The sequence below is a fragment of the Heteronotia binoei genome, chromosome 21 (assembly GCF_032191835.1).
Source record: "Heteronotia binoei isolate CCM8104 ecotype False Entrance Well chromosome 21, APGP_CSIRO_Hbin_v1, whole genome shotgun sequence".
Taxonomy (NCBI): domain Eukaryota; kingdom Metazoa; phylum Chordata; class Lepidosauria; order Squamata; family Gekkonidae; genus Heteronotia; species Heteronotia binoei.
Window position 1 is genome coordinate 45966931 of NC_083243.1, and position 26107 is coordinate 45993037.

General features: G+C 43.8%; 1 pseudogene; it reads left to right on the top strand.

Moving 5' to 3' along the window:
* Window positions 1-1702: 1702 nt before the first annotated feature.
* The window catches only part of LOC132589570 (uncharacterized protein C5orf34 homolog), a 106609-nt pseudogene continuing 82204 nt past the window's right edge, over window positions 1703-26107 (top strand).

Here is a 26107-nt window from a genome sequence, read left to right on the forward strand (position 1 = left end):
ATAATGCAATTTCGAAGTTGCGAAATAACGCAACAGCGGAAAAGCAACCTCACATACCCGCCGCTTCAGGAGGGTTTTTTTTTCTATTTGTTAATTTTGAAATATCGCTATTACGCAAGAAAGATGAAGTTTAAAAAAAATGGCCGCGCGGGCACTTTTGGGAAGCGCCGCGAACGGCTGATGATTGGCCAAGGGGGTGGATGGGGTGGGAGGACGGAAAGGGAGAGGGTGACGCCCACAAAGCAGTCGATCCGGCGTGGATGGATTTCCCACAGCAAACTCCGAGGAGTGGATCCGGTGTGGATCCGGAGGTTTTCAAAAACTCCGGAAGGAGGTGGATCTAGATACTCCAGCATGAAACCCCTGCAGCACCGGAGCAAGACGCAGCGCCGGAGCAACAGGTGCGAAAACCAGGAAAAGATCCGGAGGTAAATGGGGTGCTACGCCGGAGTAAACGCTAGTGCGAAAACGGCCCTAGTTTCTGCTTCATGTAAAAAAAAAAAAAAAACCCTATTCAACCAGTGTTTTCGTTACAACTGAGGGTGGTGGTTCTTTCTTTCTTTCTTTCTTTCTTTCTTTCTTTCTTTCTTTCTTTCTTTCTTTCTTTCTTTCTTTCTTTCTTTCTTTCTTTCTTTCTTTCTTTCTTTCTTTCTTCCCTCCCTCCCTCCCTCCCTCCCTCCCTCCCTCCCTCCCTCCTTCCTTCCTTCCTTCCTTCCTTCCTTCCTTCCTTCCTTCCTTCCTTCCTTCCTTCCTTCCTTCCTTTCTTCCTTCCTCATATGTTGTAGCCATGTAGTGGAATACTATGGGGGCTAGTTGTTTTTCTGTCATTAGAAGGAGGCCTATTAAAAACTGGAAAATGCTGTGGGCACTTTTCTGGATGTACTTTGCATTTGTTAACATTTCAGCCCTTGCCCCAGTTGCAAATCTATGCATGCTTACTTGAGAGTAAGCTGCACAGAATTCAGTGGGACTTAATTCAGTGCAAGCAGTATTTATATATGACCTTGTGGGAAATTGTTGGGGCTGACCAGATGAGTTACAAAATTAAATCTGGTATGAAATTAACAAATTCATGGCAACTCCACCCCTCAAAAACCCAGTGTGTGGTTGTCTTCTACAGTGTTGTATCAACACAAATGCAATGTTAAAAAAAGAAGACAGCTGGATCGGCTCCAGGTTTGTTTGTTTGTTTGTTTATTTATTTACAACATATAAAATCTAACATAGGTTTAGCTTTAAAACATCAATTTACAACAATTTACAACAGTAAGATAATAAAACATATAAACCAGCGGTCTGTCGAAATGTACACTGCAACCGTCCAAAGTTTCCAGTGTCAGTTAGTTATAAGCCAGCCAGAAGACGACTGTCTTGCAGGCCCTGCGGAACTGTCCAAGGTCCCGCAGGGCCCTCACCTCTTCCGGCAGCTGGTTCTACCAGCAAGGCGCCATTACCGAAAAGGCCCAGTCCCTGGTAGATTTCAGACGGGCCTCCTTTGGCCCGGGGATTACAAGCAGGTTTTGAGAACCCCTTCTCAGTACTCTCTGGGGAACATGTGGGGAGAGATGGTCCCTAAGGTAGGCAGGTCCTAGGCCATATAGAGCTTTAAAGGTAATAACCAGCACCTTGTACCGGACCCGTATATTATTGGCAGCCAGTGCAGATTGGGCAGGGGATCTCTTTGGATAGCTATCTGTTGGTGATGGATACTGAAAGCCTGATGATCCTTTATGAGAACAATTCTGTGGAAGTGCACTATATGAATGGATCCAGAATATTTCTTTCTCCTTGCAGATTCTGAGTTTTTATTTGAGAAGGCCATCCCTCCTTCTACCCACTCAATGCAGCCGGCTGAGAGGGTTCACTAAAGGACACAGTTTGCTGTTAGTCTCTACTGGAAACAGCTTCTAAAAGCAGTAGATTTCAGGAATCAATATTCTGATTCCCTTTCTGCACCTTCAAATCTTATGCCTACTGAAAGGGGGGGAAATTGTTTTCACAAATGTCTGTTAAGCCATGTGGTCTCATCCTGATGCTGCTAGTGGGTTGATATGTAGGTGCAATGGTGGAATGAAAGTTTCTTCTTCCAGTGGTCATACATGTCTTTTTTTGTCAGAACTCTAGCAAGAATTTTCAATGGAGTTCCTATGTATGGTTAGCCAGCAGTTGTCAATACCATTGCCTCTTTTGGAGAGCAGCTGTAAAAAAAATCAACAAATGACTGGTGTTCAAGATCCAAGCCACATTATGTCTCTCAGCAGTTGTAAATGGAAGAGAAGGCCCATGAACGCTGCAGGAATGCTGAAAATCATACTCGTGAACAAATCTGGGAGTTGCTCAAGTACCACCCATTAAAAAGATGAGATCTATGAGCCTTTCCGCACTGCTCATATGAATATTGTAGCATTATCCAACACTTGTCTGTGTCTTCTTCCCCAAAATAATTGAAATACCCAGGCCTCATTTTGGACAGGAGGCCACAGGAGCAGAGCTCTGGAACCTCTAAATTGTATGGTGCTCTTTCTTTCTTATACCCCTCCTCAAATATTTGCTTCTGGGCTCCATTGTTCAAACTCCCTGTGAGAATTTTGCTGAACTCTTAAGATTTGACAAACGTTCTAATATTTTCCCCCACATAAAATGGGAAAATAACCAAAACATATAAAGCAGACAGATGGAAATCTTAGAATCATAGAGTTGGAAGGGACCTCCCGGGTCATCTAGTCCAACCCCCTGCACAATGCAGGAAATCCACAAATACCTACCCCAGATTCATCATGCCATTGTGGCCACATAGGAGAAAGTAATTTAAAAAGTATGATTGTAAGACAATTATAATTCAAGAAGCACCTTAAGGTAGATGCTGAGCTGATATAATTTAGTACACCTTCCAGTGATGTCTGGGGTGTGTGGTATATTCAATGAGTTATTCAAATGAGTTGTGCTAACGAACTCCACCACCTCTTTTTCTACAAAATGACCCCTGAAAATACCCTTTGTCATTGACCTCTATGTTTTATCATACATGTGCTAGTAATGAGTCTGATGAGGGAACCAGACATCATAGAGTTGGGGAACTGAAGTTTCCATGGAATGTGAAAACTCTAGGACTGTTACTTGCCTGCCTTTGGCATTGCAAATGAGCTGTGTAGCACCATCCTTTCATAGCTAGAATTCCAGTCACTTATTCTCTGAGCAAAAGGTGGATATAGGACATTATTCACATACCCAACCGATAAAAGTTGTTTGGAGCAAGAGTATCCTTTACAAGCTTCTCCTTGGTTTTAAAAGTATCAAAATTTACCCTGGGGATAGATCAGTTTCCAAATCTGAAGGTTCATTTTTGGGGAAATGCTTCACTCATTATTTTGTTCAGGAAGACACAAAACAAAGAGCAGAAAAAATGTATTCCATAAGCAGCCTGCCACCCAACATGCCTGGGAGTCTCTATTTTCTGTGTGGAATTATTACTTAAGCAATAAGTGTTCTTAAACATGATCTTGAGGCCCTCCTTTCTTTAACCCCCAATAACAGTTCCTACTGTTGGAAAGTGTCCTTTGAATCAGGTGGAAGAGAAAAGTTACTGGTCCTTCTGGCTGAAAATGTTATTTCTAATGTTGGAAGATTCCTTGCATGTTCAGATAATAAAGCAGATGCTGCTTTTTAAGATGGAATAGTCCTAAACACAGTGTGGGATTTCAGTTCTTACTGTGGAAAGTCCCAGAAAAATGAAGATGTTAACTCAGGGTGGTTTAAAGTGACCTGTCCTGTGGGAGCACAGCAGCTTCTCCAGATAGATCATCCTGGGCTCTACATAAGGTACATCAGAACAGTGATGGAAACAAGGACAGAACAGTCTATGCTGCTACTCCACAACCTCTTCCCAAAGAACATTGACCAGTTGCTATTGATTTTGGAAAAAAATAATAATAAAAAGATCCAACTTTTGGGTGGAAAACAGCAATATTCCAGGTATTGTTTCAAAAGTGAAAAAAGTCCATCCTCCAACACAGGTAAGCAAAACCACCCAGAAGAAATCTTGTTACCCAAGAAGATCAATAAAAAGAACATAGCTGAGACTTTGGAAAAAAAGTGATCAATGATATTGACTGTCTTCCAGCTTCCTCGACCAAACAAAGCATGGTAAAACACAAAAGTATTTATGTTTTCTTTCATTTACCATTTCATTTAAAAAAAAAAAACAATAAAGCAAGCAGGCTCAGGTCACAAAAAGAAGAAGGCAGCTGCCTCCAGTGAAAACAGGGGCACCTCAGAAAAAGAAGGCTATGGGTATGAAGTAGGGCAGAAAAGTAGATGGATATGGGCAGGCCTCATTTTGGGCAGGAGTTCACAGGAGCAGAGCTCTAGAATCTCTAAACTCTATGGTGCTCTTTCTTTCTTATCCCTCCCCCAAATACTTGCTTCTGGGCTCATTGTTTAACCTCCCCTGTGAGAATTTTGCTGGACTTTTTGTTTTGACAAACTTTCTAATATCTCCCCCCCCAAAACAAAAAAAAAATGGGAAATAACCAAAACATATAAAGCGGGCAGATGGAAATCTTCATCATGCCACTGTGGCCACATAGGAGAAAGTAATTTAAAAAGTATGATGGGAGTAAGGTTTTATTATGACAATCATAGTTCAAGAAGCATTTTAAGATAGATGCTGAGCTGATATAATTTAGTACACCTTCAGTGATGTCAGGGGTGTGAGTCAAATGAGTTGTGCTAATGAGCTCTGGCACCTCTTTTTTCTACAAAATGACTCCTGGATATGAGAAGCATCTTTAAAAGTGCCAGAAAAAGTGGAGCAAACTCCAAAGTCTTCACAGAAAAAAAGACTACAAGTGTTAGGGTTGCCAAGTCCAATTCAAGAAATATCTGGGGACTTTGTTGGTGGAGCCAGGAACAAGGATGTGACAAGCATAATTGAACTCCAAAGGGAGTTCTGGCCATCACATTTAAAGGGACTGCATGCCTTTTCAATGCCTTCCTTCCATAGGAAATAATGAAGGATAGGGGCACCTTCTTTTGGGGCTCATAGAATTGGACCCCCTGGTCCAAACTTTTTGAAACGTGGGGGTTATTTTGGGGAGAGGGACTAGATGCTATACTGAAAATTTGGTACCTCTACACCAAAAAACAGCCCCCCCCAGAGCCCCAGATACCCGCAGATCAATTCTCCATGATTTTCTATGGGAATAAATCTCCATAGGGAATAATAGAGTTCCCAAAAGACATTTCCCTCCCCTCCCCCCGCTTTCTGATGACCCTGAAGCGAGGAGAGGGTCTCCAAACCGGGGGACCCCCTGCCCCCACCTGGGGATTGGCAACCCTAACAGGTGTGTTCCCTCTGGGTGGTCAGAAAAAAAACAACAACCGGGGAAACTTGGAGGGGAAAAAACACAATGAGCAATTATCAGCAATTCGGCCCCCACCCAGCCGAGCGGCCATTCAGCCACGCTAGGCTGGGGGCTGTCCATTGCCTCCCCGGAAGGAGGAGACAGTGGACTCTTCTTCTTTGAGGCGGGGGCGTGGGCGGCCTTATAAGGCCAGCCCCGCCTCCCGTGGCGCAGTTGGAATCACACTCTCGGCCTGATCAGCCGCACATCAGCTGTGCGGTCTGTGGGCCCTGAGCGCATGTGGTGTTTTTTCGGCTTGTTTTACAAGCCAAGGAGCAGTGCGTGCCTGGGCAGCAGCGCGAGGAGCCGCGGCCCAGCTGATCCCCCCCCCCCCACGGGGGTCAGCTTTGGAGTGGCGTGCAGCTTGTCAAAAAGGTTTGCCGAACCAGCAGCTGCTGTCCTGGTCCCGGACAGGCTGTGGATCTGGGGTGGGACCTCTGCTTGGCGTGCAGAGGGCCCTGGGCTCTGTCCCGTGCATCTACAGAAAAGGGACTTTGGCCGTGTGTGCCTGGGCAGCTGCGCGAGGAGCCGCAGCCCAGCTGATTCCCCCCCCCCGTGGGGGCCAGCTTCGGCTGCGTAGTAGAAGCTGCGCGCGGCAGAGGCGCCTTGGAAAGGTTTGCCGGACCAGCAGCTGCTGGTCGCCGGGCCTTTGCCAGTCAAGAGCATGCTGCCGTGGGGTTGGCAGAAAACCACCCCCCCTTTTTTGTTATCCTGTGTGGGCTACGCAATAGTGTGGGGGTTGGGGATTCCTCCCCCCCTGGTCCCTTATAGTGCAGTGGCTTTTCATGCGCTACCCTTCAGGGAGCCGTCTATGCCACTGGGTGATCATCTTACAGCGGCTAGGGAGAAGATTTTAAAAGGGGAATATGTAGAGGTTTTCAGCCGTTTACACAGGGAATTGGAAAAGAAATCCAAAGGGGAGTGAGACATAAAGGATAAAGAGAAGTTGAAGCGGGAAAAGGTCATGGTTGAAATGAAATTCTTCATTTATGCAGGGGTTATTGACAGGGCCCAGCCGTGGACGGTCGCCCCATCCCCTTCTTTCAGTATTGCGAATTTTATCATGCGTATAGCGATTTTCGGGGGGGGGGGGGCGTAGCTGCAGTATAATGAGGAACTCCCTATGCGAGCGGCTGTTAATCCTGGTCTCTCGTGGGACTGGATTGGTCAGCGACTTTGGATGCTCATCTGGTTCAGAAGATAGTCATTTTCCTAGCACCCGCACTGTTGCAGGGCAGTTTGTTCAGCCAAGGGCTTGCTGGGAGTTTACCTCCCTAGGTGTGTGCGGCAAAAAGGCCTGCGGGTGCAGGTTTTAATGTCCATTGTGTGGTGGCCCCCAGGCCTTTACGGCCTGTAATAGATCCAGGCCATAAGGGGCTAACAAGTGGCATGGGGGGCGGGCCCAACCGGCATCCTGGAAAAGGGGCCTAGCCCCATGCAAGTGAGGGTTCTCAGAGAGTGGTTGCAGGTTTACCTGCGGGCAGATGAGTGTGGCTATTTTGGGGCAAGTTTTTACGAGTGTTTAGAATTTCTTACCAAGGTCCTCATACCCCGTTTTCTCGCTCAAACTTGCGGTCAGTGCGCGGTTTGGAGCAAGTTGTTAGGGCCAAGATTAGGAGGGAGGGTGCTGAGGGGCGAGTCCTTCATCCTTTCATGGCACCTCCGGTGACACATTTGTGGGTGTCACCTTTGGGTGTTGTCCCCAAGAAGGCCATGGGTGAGTTTCGTCTTATCCATCGTTATCCTACCTCAGGGGGCGGTCGGTCAACGATGCCGGCTCATCCCGGCTGAGTTGTGTTTTGGGTAATGCTTATGATGGTTTATGGTGTTTTAACGGCTGGCGGCAAGTCAGGTGTTCTTTGGCCAAGGAGAAGATAGAGGGCACAACTACAGTTTTGACTCTTTTGGGGATTGAGCTGGATACAGTGTGCCAGCGATCCCGGTCGCCACTAGATCAGTTGGAGAACTTGCAGGCGTGTGTGACAGTGGTGAAGGTTAAGCGTAAGGTCACCCTCCTCGAGTTATAGCAGCTCATGGGACCCTGAACTTTGCAAAGTGGTGGCCCCGGGGTGGGCCTTTTTCTCTTCAATTCTGTGATGGCATGGCAGCCCTGTGTTTACCATATCACTATACCCGTGTGACCAGGGGTTTCCGCAACTACCTTAACACATGGGAGACCTTTTTGAGGGATTTTAATGGCATTTCCTTTGGGAGAGGTGTTATGCAGTGGGAGGCTGAATGCAAATCGTTTTGGATGCTGCCGATTACACTGGCTTCGGGTGTATTTTGGGGGCATTGGTGTGCCGAACGTTGGCCAAGGGAGTGGTTGGGTTCTGAGTTATGCCGTAAGTTGACTTTTGGAGTTCTTTACCATAGTGGTAACTATATTCTTTGGGGTCACTCCCTGGCCAATCACACAGTGCAGTTTTGGGTGTGAAATCATGGCAGTTGTCCACGTCATCAACAGTCTTGCCTCTAGGTCCCCACCGGTCTTGAGGTGGGTCAGGGCATTTATACTGCACTGTTTTAGGTTAATGTTTTGTTTTGGCAAAGCACGTGCTGGGCATTAGTAATGGAGTGGTGGACACCCTGTCCTGCCAACAGATGGGGCGTTTTTTGCAGCTAACTCCGGATTTTTTCCCGTGTACATCCCTGCGGATGTGGTGGATTGGATGGATGAAGTTAGACTGGTGATTCACCGTGCCTTAGCAACGGCTCCGGCGGAGCACCTGCTGCAGTTTTGTGTTGGCAGAAGTGGGGGGGTCTTCCGGTGAAATCCATCACTGGCCAGCTTATGGCGGTGGCCTTACCAGAAGGCTCGGGGCTATTCGGAGGTGACTAAAGACCTCTGTATTGCGAAAATGTTGGAAGATGGTTTCAGGAGGTGGGTGGACCATCAGACCGTCGCCAGTCGATTTCCCACCTATCCTGCAGGCTATATGACACCTGGGCCCTGGTTTGTGCCTCTGTGTTTAATTGGCACTATTTCATGCAGCCCCCTTGATGGGTTTTGCGGGTGTCGGAGCTAGTGGTGCTCTCCCACACCGACTCGTTGGCTTGGACACTCCAGGTGGGGGATGTTAAGCTCTTGGATGGCCAGGTTCTTTGCTGGTTCATCGATACAAGACAGATCAGTGGCAACGGGTTTGCATGGTCACATTAGGACATTGCGCAGAAGAGGAGTTGTGTCCGGTGACGGCCCTCGAATATTAAGTTGAGTTGAGAGGGTCGGCGAAGGGTCCATGGTTTGTCATAACAACTCCACCCCCTTGACTAAATTTCGAGTTTGGTCCATCCCGAGTTGGTCCTTGGCAAGAATTGGGCCTGTGTGGCGTGAAATTCGGTACTCATTCATTTAGGATCTGGGAAGCATCATCCTTTTCACCTTTATATAGATTAATTTGTACTGTTGGGATGTGTCCTAACGGTTTTCTATTTTCTAGGTGCTGTGGCTGGCGTGGAAAAAAGGAGGATCCTCATTTGTGGCCACAGTATTATCTTTTGGGCGGCACATCATGCTCATAGGGCACCAGCAGTTCTCAGTGAGGCCTGAGTGAGCGGGCGGTCATTGAGTCGCGGGGACGGCGGGGCATGAGGGGGTCGGGGCTCTTCCACTTATTTGGGAAAAGTGGCCCCCCCGCCACATTTTTTGGTGATTCACTTGGGGGAGAACGTTTTGGGCTTACTCATGGGTAAGGCCCTTTCGTGTCAGGCCCAAGATGATATCACCGGGATCGGTAGTATGTGCCTGGGCATCCTCAGCCTGTGGTCAGACATGCTGCCGTGCCGGCAGTGGCGGGCAGCTCGGGACCCAGCAGGTTCGAGCGGGCCCGGAAGAAGGCTAACTGGGCCTTGTGGATAGCCCCAGAGGAGGGTTGGGTTTTTCTATGTGCCGTATCCATTCATGAGGCCTGTTGCGAGGGTTTGCACAGGCCGGATGGGGTCCATGCTTTGTTAGGGCACAAGGCCTTGTGGCTGAGTTAAGGCAAGGGCTAGAACATATTCCTGGTTACGTGGGGGACAGTTGCCTAAGCTGAGGCTTGGCTCTGTCTGTGGCTGTTTATTGTTGGGAACATGTTGTGTGGGATATTGGTGAGCTCCCGCGGCACTGCACCATTTGAGTGAATGGCATCCCTGGGGTGACCGTTAAGCTGTACGGCCCAAGGTTGGCCCTATGGAGCCTTGGGATCCCACCACTTGGAATTGTCCACATCCCCAGCTGTACGGCTTGGGGGATGGTGGAGCGTAGGTGAACGGGATCTTGTGCCTGGCCGGCTGGGTTTGAGCCATTGGGTTGGCTCCCACCCGGAGCCTGGGGCTCGCCCAGTTCCAGGTTAAGAAGGTGGTCTGGTTGACCCCTGGCTTAACCTGTCCCCACTGCTTTTTCCCCTTTCTGTTTAAAGTTAATAAAGTAGCCCTTTAATCCATATCTTGTTGTCTGTCTCGTTATTCAGACTGGGGTGGCAAATACAGTTTATAAACTAGGTGGAACCCAATGCAGTTAGGAAACCAAGCTACAGCAAAACTCTGTGTAGAAATGCCCTCAATCATAAAGTGCAATGCCTTAGTGGGATTGGTACTCTGTTTGGGAGGAATGAATGTGCTGGGATTTGAGGGTTACTTTTTGTGAATGCCAAAAGTTTTCAGAAGAGGCCTCCCCACTACTACCACCTTCTTGATTTAGCCCTGTTTGGAACACCACTTTGATGTTCCTAATAAAAGCAGAGAGAAACCAATGGAAAAATACAAGAACAAGAAAAATCCAGCTCACTAATAGAGGAAATCATTGTATATGTATGGGATCTGTAATTAATGTAGACTTGAGTGGTGCCTTTGCAATTGTCTTTGAATCATGGCAATGGGGCCTAATTTTTCTGCTGTCCACACTTAGACACCATTTAGTAGACTCCAAAGAACCTTAGTGAACACCTGGATGCAGTTTTCAAATTACCCCTGAATCACAGGAACCAAAAAGGCACCCATGGTTTTTCAACCAAATTGTTTTCAATATGTAAAACAAAATGGAAAAATGCAGACAGATCAATTCCCCACTAGGCTTGTTCCAGTTTCAGAGCCCTTTCCCCCCCAGCACTTCTGTCTGATTTTGTACAAGCTGCTGCAGGGCTGTGACTTGCCTAACTCTTTTCTGTGGCAAGCAGAAATCAGTTTTCAGAAGGTCTTGCTTGCAGTGGGAAAGAGGCAGAGCAAGTCATAGTCCTGTGGCAGTTTGTGCAAAATTGGACAGAAGTGCCAGGGGAAAAAAGGCTCTGACACAGGAACAAGCCTAGTGGGGAATTGGTCTTAGACTGCTCATCTACCACATACCATATTTGATCTGATAAGTGGTCTGAAATAGGCAGGGATGGGGGCTGATTCAGCTGCAGATTCTGATCTTCATAGTCATCCGTATTAAAAACTTAGGTCATTTTCGCACTCACCTCCAGCCGGCGCGACCCCCCTCTTCACCGCGCAGGATCTGCGCGGATTTCACACTAAATGCCGCGGAGCAGCCTTTTGCGCCGGAAACTCCCATCGCAAAAGCCGCTCAAACGTAAATCGCCAAAAAGCAGTTTGGCGTTTGAGCGGCTTTTGCGCCGGGAGTTTCCGGTGCAAAAGGCTACTCCGCGGCATTTAGTGCGAAATCCGCGCAGATCCTGCGTGGTGAAGAGGGGGGTCGCGCCGGCTGGAGGTGAGTGCGAAAACGACCTTAGTATTTTTTTCAAGCTATTCAAGATGTCACTTGTAATTATGATTCAACTGAAAGAGAATTCACCCATCTCTGATTACATCAGAGCACAAGAAAATACATTAATTCACAAATCCATGTAAGAGATTCTTGCAACTACAATATTAGGTTTTTCTGAAGAGATCATTTGGCTCAGTTCACATCTCAAGCACAGAAGTTGAAGGTTTCTCTTTCATCAAATGTGTTTGTTGTTATCACGTACTCTTGCCCCTGCCTTGAATTAGGCTACCATGGAAATGAGAAGAGCTATTTATATGCTTCCTCAGTTCATTTTCTTTTTCTCCTATTTATACCAATGCATTTTTTTTTGTTTGCTATTCCTCCAAGACTGAAATTTAATATGTAAAAATGCTTCTTAAGAGATTATTCAGCTGCTAATGTCAAGTTCAATAAAGTCAGGCACCTCATTGTTTGTAAAAGGAAAGAAGGAAATGATGCCCCAATTTTCAAGTTATTTTCAGAGATGAGCCAAGTTGAAAATTAAAGGTGCATTCTTGAAGTGTTTAGAAGTTGGTATGGAGAAAATGGGAGTTGGAAAATGGCTAGTGTGTTTATTCTGAATCCATTCACCATTGATAACTCCAGACCCAGGGCTACTAGAGGGACAAGTGTGTGCGGAGGGCACAATTTCTGTTCTTATTTGTAGAGACAGAAAGTGAAATGTAGAACATCATAAAAACGTGGTTAACTGCAATGAGGCTGCTTTTTCTTATATGCAGAAAGGTTTTTTTTATGTGTTTATGCATGATTTCAGGAATGGGGAAATGGCTGGATGCCACTCAGTTAAGTCTGGCTGGAAGGTGGAATAGAACTAGTCTAGTCAGCCAGCATGTATTGGAGAAACCAGAATGGATCTGGCAGTCTACTCTAGGCATGCACAAAGGTCTCTGATGTGAGGAAAGCCATTATCCAACTGAGTTGCTGTAAAAACCAGAAACTTCTCTGAGGGTGTTTTCGCACTTACGTTTTACTGGCGCGACGACCCTCCTCACGCCGGCGGATCTGCAGTGATTTCGCACTAGAAGCGCCGGCGCAGCCCAAAGAGCCAGCTACTTCCGTCGCTAAGCCAGCGCAAATGTTTTCCTGCTTCTTGGCGGTTTCCGTTTGCGCTGGCTTAGCGACGGAAGTAGCCGGCGCAATGGGCTGCGCCGGCGCTTCTAGTGCGAAATCACTGCAGATCCGCCGGCGTGAGGAGGGTCGTCGCGCCAGTAACAGGTAAGTGCGAAAACACCCTGAATTATGCTATTTTACCACATGGTCAATGGATTCTGCTGCAATAAGGGTATAGCTCAGGGTTGGGCAGGGCTTTTTTTTGGTAGGAAAAGCCCAGCACGAACACATTTTCATATTAGGCCACATACCCTGACATCACTATTGTTTTGCACAGGACTTTTTTGTAGGAAAAAACCAGCAGGAACTCATTTGCATATTAGGCCACACCACATGACACCAAGCCAGCTGGAACTGTGATCCTGTGCATTCCTGCTCAAAAAAAGCCTGGGAAGGGGGCAAACTTGCATATCATAAGAGCCACATAGAATAAAGGTCAGATGTTTGAGAGCCACAAGACATGAATGTCAGATGTTTGAGAGCTGCAAGGAGGGAGGGAGGGAGGGAGGGAGGGAGGAAGGAAGGAAGGAAGGAAGGAAGGAAGGAAGGAAGGAAGGAAGGAAGGAAGGAAGGAAGGAAGGAAGGAAGGAAGGAAGGGAGGGAGGGAGGGAGGGAGGGAGGGGAGAGGGGAAGGTGGAAAGAAAGCTAAATGCATTCTCCAGGCCACTAACTGGATTGGCTTGGATAAGTAATTTAAAGAGACTAATGCCTTCTCCAAGCCAGTCGGCAGGGTGGTGGGGGCTTTGAGAACCATACAATATGTGTGAAAGAGTCACATGTGACTCCCGAGCCACAGTTTGGCCACCCCTGGTATAGTTAGTGATAAACAAATATGCCTCCATTTCATTTATTTACTACAAATTCATTTTTGCAAAATCTTTCAATTCTGTTTTTTATTATTAGTCATATAGATTGATTGATTGATTTGTGCGACTTTTAGTCCACAAGTGGATTCATGGCATAGCAACATAGCAATAAAACATATTAGGATTAATACTATTCAATTAAAAGTCTAAAACCCAATTTAAATTACAAAATGGTGAGATGGTAACAAATAGCCATAGGAATATAACTGTCTGGTACTGGGAGGAGGGGCTTTGAGATAATGACTGGACCTAGCCATCTAATAATATAAATTGGTACACTAGTTCACATAAGGTAGGGAGGCCGAATATGGTGAGACACCTGCTGCCTCAGCCAAAGGCTTCAAACAATATATATGTCTTTATTCTGTAGTGGATGATGATTTATACTCAGTTTATACAGTATTTATACTGTGTAAGATCTAGATTATTACTGCAATGCACTCTACATGAGACAACTGTTCCCCCACTAACTGTTGTTGCCTCTCCTCCATTGCGGTGTTATGCGTGCTTTTGTGTTTCTATATTTTATTGAAATGTTTAAATGTATTATATATATTTATTTTAAATGCTGTTTTAATATCTCAAAAATTTTAATGTTGAAAAGTTTTGATGTTTGATGCCTTGGGGACCATATCTGGGTGGAAAGGTGGCATAAAAGTTTTAAATAAAAATACATATTTATACACATAATGTATACCAGTTCAGGAGGGTGCTTCAATATGTGAGTAGGATCACTGCAGGGTTTATTATAGGTGTCATCTGTATTGCCTTCTACCTTCGTAATCCACTTTCTGCATTCGTTAAATATATGCCTTGCCTTAGTTTGTTATTTGCATTTTTCTAATTCTGTAATCTCAGTCCAATTACACTGTTCATTGGATGTCTTATGTTGTCTGATTGCATTTTAAAAATATTTTGTAATCTACCTAGAATCTCAGCAAGAAAGGTCAATAAATAACAAAAGTAAAGTATAATACTACTTTATTGACCCAGAAAGAATACTGAAAAATATTTTTTTATTTATTTATCTAAGATTTATATCCCGCCCTTCCCACTATGTGATGATAAAGGGAGGTGGGGAGGTGGGATTGAAACAGGAAAGTGAAAATAATGCAAAATAAAGGTCTGCTGATTCAGTTCACAAACAGGAAAAACAAAGTTGAAGTAGGGATTTGAAGATGAGAACTTTTGAACTCATGCCCTCCTATGTGTGACATGGGTGATACTTTCCCCCTTGCCATACTGGAGGCCTCAGAGGATGCAGGTTGAGGTCCAAGGGAGACATCGGTGTGTCAAGTGATTTCAGTTGTTATGAAGAAGTAGAAGAAGAAGAAGAAGAAGAAGAAGAAGAAGAAGAAGAAGAAGAAGAAGAAGAAGAAGAAGAAGAAGAAGAAGAAGAAGAAGAAGAAGAAGATGATGATGATGATGATGATGATGATGATGATGATATTGGATTTATATCCTGCCCTCCACTCCAAAGAGTCTCAGAGTGGCTCACAATCAGTCTACACACATTATTGGCTAGATTTTAAATTCAAACTTATTTATTAATCAAGTCTAGAAATAGCAGATTTAGTTTTTAGTTTAGTTTATTTATGATTTATATCCCGCCCTTCCCACAAGTGGCTCAGGGCGGCTCAGATGATCCAGTCAAGTGCTCTCATGCATGTTATATTAGTTCATGCATGAAGATCAATTGTACCTCTGAGAGTAATGATGAGCCACTACCATGCTGAGCTTTCTCCCTTTCTACTTTGGAGAATGTAGAACCAAGGGCTCAGAAGTGGTACTTCATCTGTTGGAGAATAACTTCTGAGTGTCTCGCATCTTCATTGATCTGAGTTTCCATCAGCTGAATGGGTCAAATGTAAACAAAAATGTTCCCTGTAACTTTTAGCTATGCTACTTTCTTGAAATACATTTTTCTGCATGTCATCTGACACCATCTGCTCAAGATGTTTCTTTTCAAGAACTGTTGTAGAAATAGCTTCATAATTATTACCTGTTCCTGTTTCATCTTCTTCCTGTTTATTGTCTGGCAAGTTGATAAGCAAGCACTCATTTATTGAAATGATCACTGAATTAATAAAGAACCCCTTAGACTTCCAGACCTTTCATGCAGAAAGACCCTAAAATAATGACCTTCTGACCTCTAGCTAATGTAACCAGAAAATCACTTAACTGATGAACTTGAAACCTGCATCAGAAGTCTGTTCTCACCTCCTCTCCCCAGCTGTAGCCCTGGGAAGAGCATTTGGGACTGCAGTGGGAGAGGGAGGTGAGAAACTCATGCTCTATAGAACCAACCATGAACATGCCTCTTGTCCCAAAATACTTTCCCAAAATACTTTCTGTTCTCAACACATGGACCTCCTCTGAAGGACCCGGGGCAACAAAATAGTGAGGGGTCTGGAGATGAAGTCCTGTGAGGAAAGGCTGAAAGAGCTGGGTATGTTTAGCCTGGAGAGGAGATGACTGAGAGGTGATATGATCATCATCTTCAAGTACTTGAAAGGTTGTCATATAGAAGATGGCACGGCATTGTTTTCTGTTGCCCCAGAAGGTTGGGCCAGAATGAGCAGGTTGAAATTTAGAGTTAGGAAGAACTTCCTGACAGAGCAATTCCTCAGTGGAACAGGCTTTCTTGAAAGATGGTTTTCAAACAGAGAGTAGATTACAAATTGACAGCAATGCTGATTCTGTGAACTTAGCCAGATCATGGGAAGGAGGACAGGAAGGATTGCATCAGTTCTCATGGCCCTTTCTTACATGTTCAGAGAAATTCTGATTGCTACTTTGGGATCAGGCAGCGATTTTTCCTCCAGGCCACTTTGGCCAGGGATCCAGGATGGTTTTTGCCATCTTCTGGGCATTCATCAGTGGTCACTGAGTGTGTGTGTGGGGCAGAGAGGTATAATACTGACACCATCTTGGGTTTTAGGATTGTAACTATAAATGTAATTGTTTGTGTATGAAATTATTTTAAATGGTTTTATTGTATTCTGTTTTAACATTATGTATTTTAACTGGATTGGCTAGGATAAGTGAGCCCAATAGGGGAGGGCGGGATATAAATAAATGAATGAATGAATGAATGAATGAATGAATGAATGAATGAATGAATGAATGAATAAATAAATAAATAAATAAATAAATAAATAAATAAATAAATAAATAAATAAATAAATGTGAATTTCCTGTATTGTGCAGGGTGTTGGACAAGATGGTCCTGGAGGTCCCTTCCAACTTTGATTCTATGATTCCTGATGCATTTACTTTAAACATTTATAAGTCTACCTTTATCCCACATAAATGGAACTCAATGTGGGTAACAATAATTAATGAAATTTTACGCTGGATACATTTGTCCTCCCATGCTGTCCTTTCAGGTCTCTTTTGCTATTTACCTTTTTGACTCTTCACTTTGGTTCCAAGCATGGGAGAATCTAAGAACCATAATTCTGGGAAAGGGATCCTAATATTATAGGTAATGAAGCGTTTATTGTTTCCTGGATCCATCTAGCCTTTCCTCCTTTGCTCAGTGTTATTAATTAAGGTGGCCATGGGTCAAGTATACAGATGTCAGCCTTACATAACTAATCTCCTTTTCCATACCTTCATGCTACTTCAGTTCAATTTCATTGAAGAAAAAGTCATTTGAGGCGAAGCATGTAGATTTTACTGTAACTATACTGTGGAAAGCATGGCTGAAGTGACTGAAAAATGTATTTCTACCACTTACACCAGAAAGAGAATGTCGCATTATTCAGAAGAAAAATTGTGGGATACACAGTTTAAAGACTCCCCAGTACTGAAGATAACAATGACTTCATAGCAACAACAACTCTCAGATTATTGTAACACTGTGTTCTTCTAAATATGTACAAGCAAGCAAAGTAGCAAGGTACAGAGACAGTAGAGGGAGATCACACCAGACTAAGTCAATTGGTAATGAACTGCAATTTTGGAAGAACTGAGAAGACAACTAAATTACAGAAACAGAAAGAGGATGGTAGTTCAATGTAGTAACAAGAAAGCAAGGATTCAATGGTTGTAATATTATATTAACAGAAGTGCTGAATCTTGTCAGAGCCCTGGAAAAAGTTGTAGTGTGAGTGTTCAAATGTGCAGACTCAGAGCATAAAGAAACCCAACAAATCTATAACTAGAATGAGGTTAAAGGTCAATCATTAATGAACATTTCTGTTTCTTCTGTGGTTGTACTGTTGTACCACAAAGCGCCCAGAAGGAAAATAGAACAAGCATCAGGGTTAAATTAGGTTTTGTAGCGGTTGATTTATATTAACAAGAACCATGCCTAAACTTTTGATTTCAGGCTGCTGTGTAACAAGTTCTCTACCATTGGGCAAACCCAGCCTGGCTCCAAAATTCTCTCTGAATTCATTTATCCTAAAACAACACTGAATGGTGCAAAGCCTCATCTTCCTCCACCAAACTATTTTCAGTTGCTCCACAGTCCCTCCACATGAGGCCTCAGCCATGATGAGGGAGAGAGGCTTGGGGTGCTTGCAGCCTCAGAAAAGTAGCGAGGAGCTGAGTTATAGCACTCAGCCACCAATGCCTTGGGGTAAGGCTATCGGCTTCACTCTTTCTTTCTGCTGACAGCCTTCCCCGTTTCTTCTTCCCTGGCCATTAGCGTCTTTTCCCCATTTATTGCCTCAGATCTCTGTCCCAGACCTCTGTTTCCTATCACCCATTCCTTCTCTCCCCATCACTCTCTTTCCCTGCCATCCTGTTGTTGCAGCCCTTCCCAGCTATGCCCCCCCCCTTGTGGATCCACTCTGCCCGGCCTGTCACTGGGTGTGGCTGGAAGGCAAGCCCCGATGCCCTCGGAGGCAGCTTCTGTACTAACGGCCAACGATAGACTGAAACAAAACTTGCAGAAGTTTCCAGTGAAGACAAGCTGAACAAGACATCAGATTGACTAAAGATGAATTAATACCAAAATTACAGAAGCTGATGAATGTAATAAGAGCCAAAGGGAAGGTACCAAATACATGGAAAGAAGCTGTTATTTCTTTGATACCGAAAGAAGAAAAAGACGTCACAAATGTGAAAAATTATAGACCAATTTCACTTTTGAACAATGATTATAAAATATTTACAAGAATTCTGGCGGAACGACTTAAGCAATATCTGATAAATTTTATAAAGGAGGATCAAGCTGGTTTTCTTCCCAAAAGACAAATAAGAGACAATATTAGAACTGTTGTAAATATTGTAGAATATTATGAAGGACATCCAGAAAAGGAAGTAGCACTATTCTTTGCGGATGCAGAAAAAGCATTTGATAATTTAAATTGGGACTTCATGTTTGCAGTGATGGAAAAAATGGAGCTTGGAGGGAGTTTTATAAGAATGATAAAGGCAATATATTCTGAACAAAGGGCAAGGTTGTGCATCAACGCAGATCTTACGGACGAAATGAAAATCAGTAAAGGTACCAGGCAAGGCTGCCCGCTTTCGCCATTGTTATTTATAATGACTCTTGAAATTTTACTGATGCAGATTCAAGAAGAAAAAGATTTAGAAGGATTACAAATAAAAGGATATACCTATAAATATAGAGCATTTGCGGATGATATAATGTTTATAAATGAAAATCCCTTACAAGTTACACCTTTGTTGTTAACAAGAATACAAGAGTTTGGGGAGTTGGCGGGACTTTACATAAACAAAGAAAAATCAAAAATCCTATGTAAGAATATGCAGAAAAATAGACAAGAACTACAAAGACTAACGGGTTGTGAAGTTACCTCTAAGGTAAAATACCTAGGGGTAGAGATAACAATGAAAAATATTGACCTGTTCAAGAACAATTATGAAAAGCTATGGCGTAAAATAGAAGAAGATATGTTAAAGTGGAATAAGCTCAACCTGTCATTGTTGGGCAGAATAGCTGCAGTAAAAATGAATATCTTACCAAGGATTATGTATTTGTTTCAAACTATCCCCATTGTGAAAGATGCTAAGCAATTTGATAAATGGCGAAGAAAAATTTCGGAATTTGTGTGGGCCGGGAGGAAACCTAGAATTAAAATGAAAGTCCTGATAGATGCAAAAGAGAGAGGTGGATTCCAATTACCAGATTTGAAACTGTATCATGAAGCAATTTGTTTAGTATGGTTGAAAGAATGGATAACGCTATTAAACAAAAAACTTTTAGTGTTGGAAGGCCATGGGAAAAAATTCGGCTGGCATGCATATTTGTACTATGGGAAAAAGAAGATGGACGGTCTTTTCTCTCACCATTATATAAGGAGAAGTTTATTAAATGTGTGGATAAAGTACAAGAAATATGGTGATGAGAGGAGACCTTTGTGGATAGTGCCGGCTGAAGTGATAAAGTTAACGGCCAAAACAGTTAAGGAAAAACAACTATCATACAATCAATTACTAAAAATACAAAGTGGGAAAATAGAACTGAAAACTGCAGAAGAACTGAGTTATAAATATGATTGGTTTCAAATGCAACAAATTAAAAGTTTGATGGAGAAGGATATTAAAGCTGAAGGAATAAGGAAGGAACAAACAGAAATGGAAAGAGTTCTGCTTGGAGATAATGAGAAATTAATTTCAAAAGTGTACAAATTACTTTTACAATGGTCTACAGAAGATGAAGTAGTGAAATCTCAAATGATAAAATGGGCAATTAATGTAAATAAAGAAATAAAGATGGAATCTTGGGAATATCTGTGGAAAAACTCTATGAAACTTGCAACATGTCATAGTATTAAAGAGAACTGTTTTAAGATGATGTATAGATGGTATATGACTCCAAAAAAACTAGCAAAGATGAACAATAAGATGCCAGATAGGTGCTGGAAATGTAAAAAGCATGAAGGTTCTTTCTACCATATGTGGTGGACTTGTGAAAGAGCGAAAATGTTTTGGCAGATGATTCAACAAGAGATATCTAAGATCCTGGGATATGAATTCAACAAAGAAGCAGAGATTTTTCTGCTGGGATTACAAATGGAAAAATTTCCTAAAGAAGATCGAACTTTAATATGGTACTTGCTCTCAGCTGCTAGGACATTGTATGCGCAGTTGTGGAAGCAAGAAAAAATACCAGATAAATGGGATTGGATTATAAAAGTTATGTCATGGAGTGAAATGGATAAATTAACAAGAAAACTAAGAAACTGTGATTTAGAACTTTTTAATCGGGAGTGGAAGAAATTTAGAAGATATGTAGAGAAAGAGTGGAAGATAAAAGGACATTGGACAATTTTTGATGATTAAGATTTTTAAGATTTTTAAGATAAGAATATATCTTTTGAAGGGGGAATATTTCTCTTTATTATTCTTTATTTTTTCTTGATAGTTAAAGGTACCTTTAATATCTGTTTTTTCAAAAAAAATAACACTGGCGGGGGTCAAGTAATGGGGGGAGGGGTGGGAGGAAAGTAAGATGTGGGGTAGAATGATGATTTTTTTTTTATCCTAAACTTTTTATAAGTTGTAGATTTAGTTCTACTACCATATGTTACTAATAAAATTGTTTATACATCAGATTGACTAATGGCTATTGGGGGGAGGGGCAAATAAAGCCAAAACAGATCACTATTAAAATGGTGCAGATGAGAATTGACAATCACTACTTATGGGAAGTACTAAAATGGAACAGCCTGTGGATCCAGGAGCTATGATCAATATTCTGCTCCATGTCTGCAGAAGCACTATAACATTTTATCACACAAAACATGAAAAGGGAATTCAGTCAATAAATGAGTAGAAGTTCTGTTAACTAAAGTGGGGGGAATTAACCCACAGACAAACAGCATACTTTGACCCCTTCACACTCCCTGAAGTAACAGTAGGCTCTGAACTTGGGCATTTTTTAGTACATCAGGGCAACATAAAGTTACTGGGTACAATAGTAGGCTGCAAACCTGGGTTCATGATAAATAAATACTGATATGAACTGATTCATTCCAATGTAAGTAGTAAAGGGCCCATCAATTTGCATCTTTTATGGGAATCAGAAGTCGGGAGTGCTGTGGACTAGGGATGGGCATGAACTGGCTCACAAACTAAAATTCATGGCACGTCATAATAACATACAAGAAGCCATGTTGGATCAGGCCAGTGGACCATCCAGCTCAACACTCTGTGTCACACGGTGGCCAAAAACCCAGGTGCTATCAGGAGGTGCACCAGTGGGGCCAGGACACTAGAAACCCTCCCACTGTTTCCTGTCCCACCCCCAAGCACCAAGTATGAAGAGCATCACTTGCTCCTGACAGAGAATTCAACCAGTGTGACCTTGCCACAAACTTTCAGGCTGACTGTGAAGGTTCATGCCAGTTTGTGAATAAATATATTTTTGACTGACTGATTCCACTTTTTAAAAAAGTTTACCAACCTTCAAAGCAAGAGGCAGGGTGAAATCTCCAGCCTTGGAAACAGCCTTGCCAGTTTCAAACTAACATTGTTAGTTTCAAGAGGGGTTTCCCCCGTGTCCCCCTTCCTTTGTGTTCCCTTCTCATTTTCTTGCACAGAGCTTGCAACCCACCCACCCCAACTTGGTTTTGTTGTGACTCTCTGCTTTGAGAGCAGTCCTTTTAAGCTTGCAATGCCAGTGGCACTGGGTTTTGCTGGGCATTCTGCACATTGTCACTGATTGTGTTGGGCTTGCAACCCACCCACCCCCCTTTGGATTTCTTGTGACACATGGCTGTGAGATCAGTCCTTTCAAGTTTGTAGAGCCACAGTGGGTTCTGCTGGGCATGTGGTAAACTGAACTGGTTGTGCTGGGCTTGAAAAAAATGCCCCCACCTCAATTTGTATGCAGGGATTCTCTGGTTAAGTCCCCTTTTACTTGCATTGCCACAGTGGCACTGGGTCTGCTGGCATTTTATACACTAAACTGGTTGTGCTGGGCTTGCAAAACCCTTGTTTGGATTGTGATTTTGTACTTCACATCAGTCCTGTTGAGCTGACATTGCCACAATGGCACTGGGTTCTGCTGGGCACTAGTACATTGCATTGGTTTTGTTTCTTTTCACAGCTTTTACGCATGGAACAGATTATTGCTGGGTACAGGCAGGACCGGAACTACATGTTTTTTGAAGGGGGGGATTAAAAATGATACCCCCTAATTGGCCCATAGAATAATGGACTCCGTACCCAATTTGGCATCCCCCCTGCATTGGCGCCCAGGGCAAGCACCCCCTTCTGCCCCCCACCCCCCAATCTGGCCCTGACAGGTGCCCAAGTGAGCTGTAACAAATCGCTAAGTGCTGAAATGCAAAATGAGCGATTGCTACAGCTAGAGCTGGACTCAGTTGCTACTTGAGCAAGAAAGTGTGGTGTTTGCTGGCAGATACCAGCAGCCATCTTTCCTTAGGTAACTGGGAAAAAAGCCCACAGGGGAAAAAAAGCCCACAGAAAAAAAGCTCACAGAAAAAACCCCAGGGTCATAAATGCTCACAGAAAAAAGCTCACATGGAAAATGCCCACATGGAAAAATGCCCACATGTGGGGCTTCTTTCCATGTGGATTTTTTCTGTGTGGGCATTTTTCCTGCGGACATTTATGACTGTGGGTTTTTTCTGTGAGTTTTTTTCCTGTGGGCTTTTTTTTATAGAACCATTTCTTCATGCTGTTCTCTTTTATTTTTATGATCTGAGATCTCTTCAGGTCATATTCATCTGGTGGCATTCACACAGCTGAGCTTCAAATGGGGAAAATCACAGCTTTTATTCTCTGCTCCTTTCTTATTTTGCAACATGGAGAGATAACTATATATTTCCCTCTTTTTTATGTAGGAGTACATGGAGCTTTCCATGAAATATTTTTTTAAAAAAAAAACCCTGATGTAACATTTATTTCTTGGATCAAAGGACACTTCAATAAAATGTATTCCTATGCCACAGACAACCATAGTAAAGTCACATTTATTGTGGAAATTTTCTAATTTGTACTGTCTGTGTGGAGATGTTAACTTGAAGCCACCTGTCCAGGTAGGACCAGCTATTGTGAAAGCAGGTTTTCAGAGATGGATATCAGCGATGCAGAAACAAAGGCACTAATATGCAGACTGCCCAGACCTATGTGACACAAAAGAGTCTTTCTGAAAGACAGATGAATGTCATGCACGCAAAGAAAGAGTCAAAATATTCTGACATTGCAAATTCAGAAATCCTCTGGGAACTTAATAGAGAGGTTAAAAAATCTAATCCTCTATTAGGAGGGAAAAAAATTAAAAATGTGGAAAACAAGAAGAGAAGCTAGAATGGAGACTCTTAAGGGGCTGCTGGATGGCTTAATTCCATTAGGAGAGCCTTACTGGATCAGCAGCTGGCCTCACACAGTGGCCAACCAGTTATTCTGCAGGGCCAATAATGGGGTACAAAGCTGATGTTGCCTTTCATAGCATTGATTTTCTGAGGTTTGCCGGTATGTGAGATAAAGGGAGGTCATGAACCTTTATGTATCTTAAACAAATACCACAGGTGCTAGGAGGACTGAACATGCACTTTTCTCCCTGCACATAGCAGGGACAGGAAAAAAAATTAAGCAAACCTTTTCTTTTGTTTGGTCAGGAAAAAGAACTAGAGAACACTTGAACCTCCCTTTATACCAAGTAAGACCATCCTTAATAATAAAACCATAGTGTATTGCCAAAACAGAGCTCTACTATTGTTTGAAACCTGAGCTCCAACAACCATTGGCCTTTCACCCATTACTCCATACCTCTGCACACCTGTTGGCTCACTCCCCTATCACCCACCCACATCAGCCTTAGAATGTTGGAAACAACTGCTAAAACCCTCACATACACTCTTGCCTCTGACAGGCACACATCTCAGACACTTCAGCAGCTACTCTCCTTCAGAAGCCCTCACAAATGGCTCCCACTTTCCTGCACTCTCCCAAACTGCCTCCAGGCTGCTAACCCTTACATGGCTGGAGGCCATTTGTGAGGGTGCAGGATAGCAGTAGCCACTCTGAGGGCTTAAGTTCATGGGAGGGGGGGCTGTGCACTGCTCCCCCCTCCCATGGCCTTAAGCCCTCAGAGTGGCTACTGCTATCCTGCACCCTCACAAATGGCCTCCAGTCTAGAAAGTATCTTGGTTGGCCCCTAAATGGCTCACAAAGATGGCCAACAACAGTGCCCAGCCCCCCTCTCTCTCACAAACATCCTTAGCAGACTTCACATGGGGCCCTGCTGCACACTTCACAATGTCACACTTCACATTGGGGCCTCCACTGCCAACACCACTCTGACTCCCCCTGCAAGGCCCACAAAACAGCCCTCCTGGCTGCTGCTCACCCTGGATTGCCTCCCAAGTTCAAGAAGAACCAATAATTCTCCTCTGCCCTTCCAAGGCTGCACTCACAGGAGTACATCCACTTCTGACACAGCCTCAGAGCTGCCACTGCAAAAGCCCTCTTGTAGGGTTGCCAAGTCCAATTCAAGAAATACCTGGGGACTTTGGGGGTGAAGCCAGGAGACTTTGGGGGTGGAGCCATAAGCAAAGTTGTGACAAGCACAACTGACCTCCAAAGGAAGTTCTGGCCATCACATTTAAGAGGACCACATACCTTTTTAATGCCTTCCCTACATTAGAAATAATGAAGGATGGGGGCACCTTCTTTTGGGGCTCATAAAATTGGGCCCCCGAGTCCAATCTTTTTGAAACTTGGAGAGCATTTTGAGGAGACTCATCAGATGCTATGCTGAAAATTTGGTACCTTTATCTCAGAAAACTGCCCCTCCAGAGCCCCAGATACTCCGGGATTAATTCTCCATGATACCCTATGGTCCTGCAGACATTTTCCTCCCTCCCCCCCCCCCCCGTTTCTGATGACCCTGAAGCTCTGGAGGGCATCCAAACTGGGGCTTCCCTGCCCCCACCTGGGGATTGGCATCTCTACTCACGAGTTGCTGAACTTTCAAGTTTTTCACAGTAACAAAAGGCAACCAAAGGTTCAAGTTTACCTTCACACTATGCAAACGACCTCTGCAAGGATTGTGCAACAAACGGAGGGTCTGGGCTCCTTTCACAGCCATGTTGTTCTGCCTCCTCTCCACCACTCCCCTTCAACCTTAAGGACGCAGACACACTATCCAAAGAGGAAGGCTTTCTCAAGTAGAGACTGAAGCCTCCTGAGGGGGAAAGGCACATGATGGCTGTAGGGGCGGGGCTTCCCCTGCCAGCTAGCTGACTGGGGGAGGGAAGGAGCCTGGAAAAGCAGGAGAACCCCGGCTGGGACCTGGGGATTAGAAAGCCTACCCTCTTCTGACCCCTTGACAGCACACAACACCTCCAAAAGGGGTCTCCTGAAACATCCAAACAACTTCTCACCAGTCCAGCCTCTATCAAGGTAGCAAATGCTGGAGCCACTAATGCCTGTGTCAGCCAGGCTGGGGAGGGGGGTCACTACTGTGCTGGATTGCCCAGCAAGGATTGGCCTCTGTTGAGAAATGCTTCACCGTGCATAACACAGGCAGGGGCTGTGCCTCAGGGATGGAACCAGCCACTGATTCAGATTTTTGTTCTCAGAGTCCTAAGCAGTGTTAAGGAAACTGGACCCGAGTTCAAACCAATGTAGTACTTAAACTTTATAAGAAGCTTTCTACATATTTTCATACAATTATCGAAGATTCTGTAAAATGCTAGTTCCTGGCTGATTTTTATTCAAGACTTCAGCTGATTGTAATCTCAGTAGATAACCATCAGTATGCTGCTACCTTTCCCTCAATAGCTGTCTTCCATAGAATAGGAATAACCATTATAACATGTTTTAATAGCAAAAGAAATGAGAAATGTTTTAATAACATTTTGCATGCTGTTCAATCGTATACAATGTCTATTGATCTCTCAATAAATTTAGTATGGCTTGTTCCCAGGTAAATGTGCATAGGTTTGTGTCTGTTTCTTTGAACACATAACATGAATTCTCATACTTGCACATATAATATGTAGATAGTTTGCAAATGCATGTGTTCC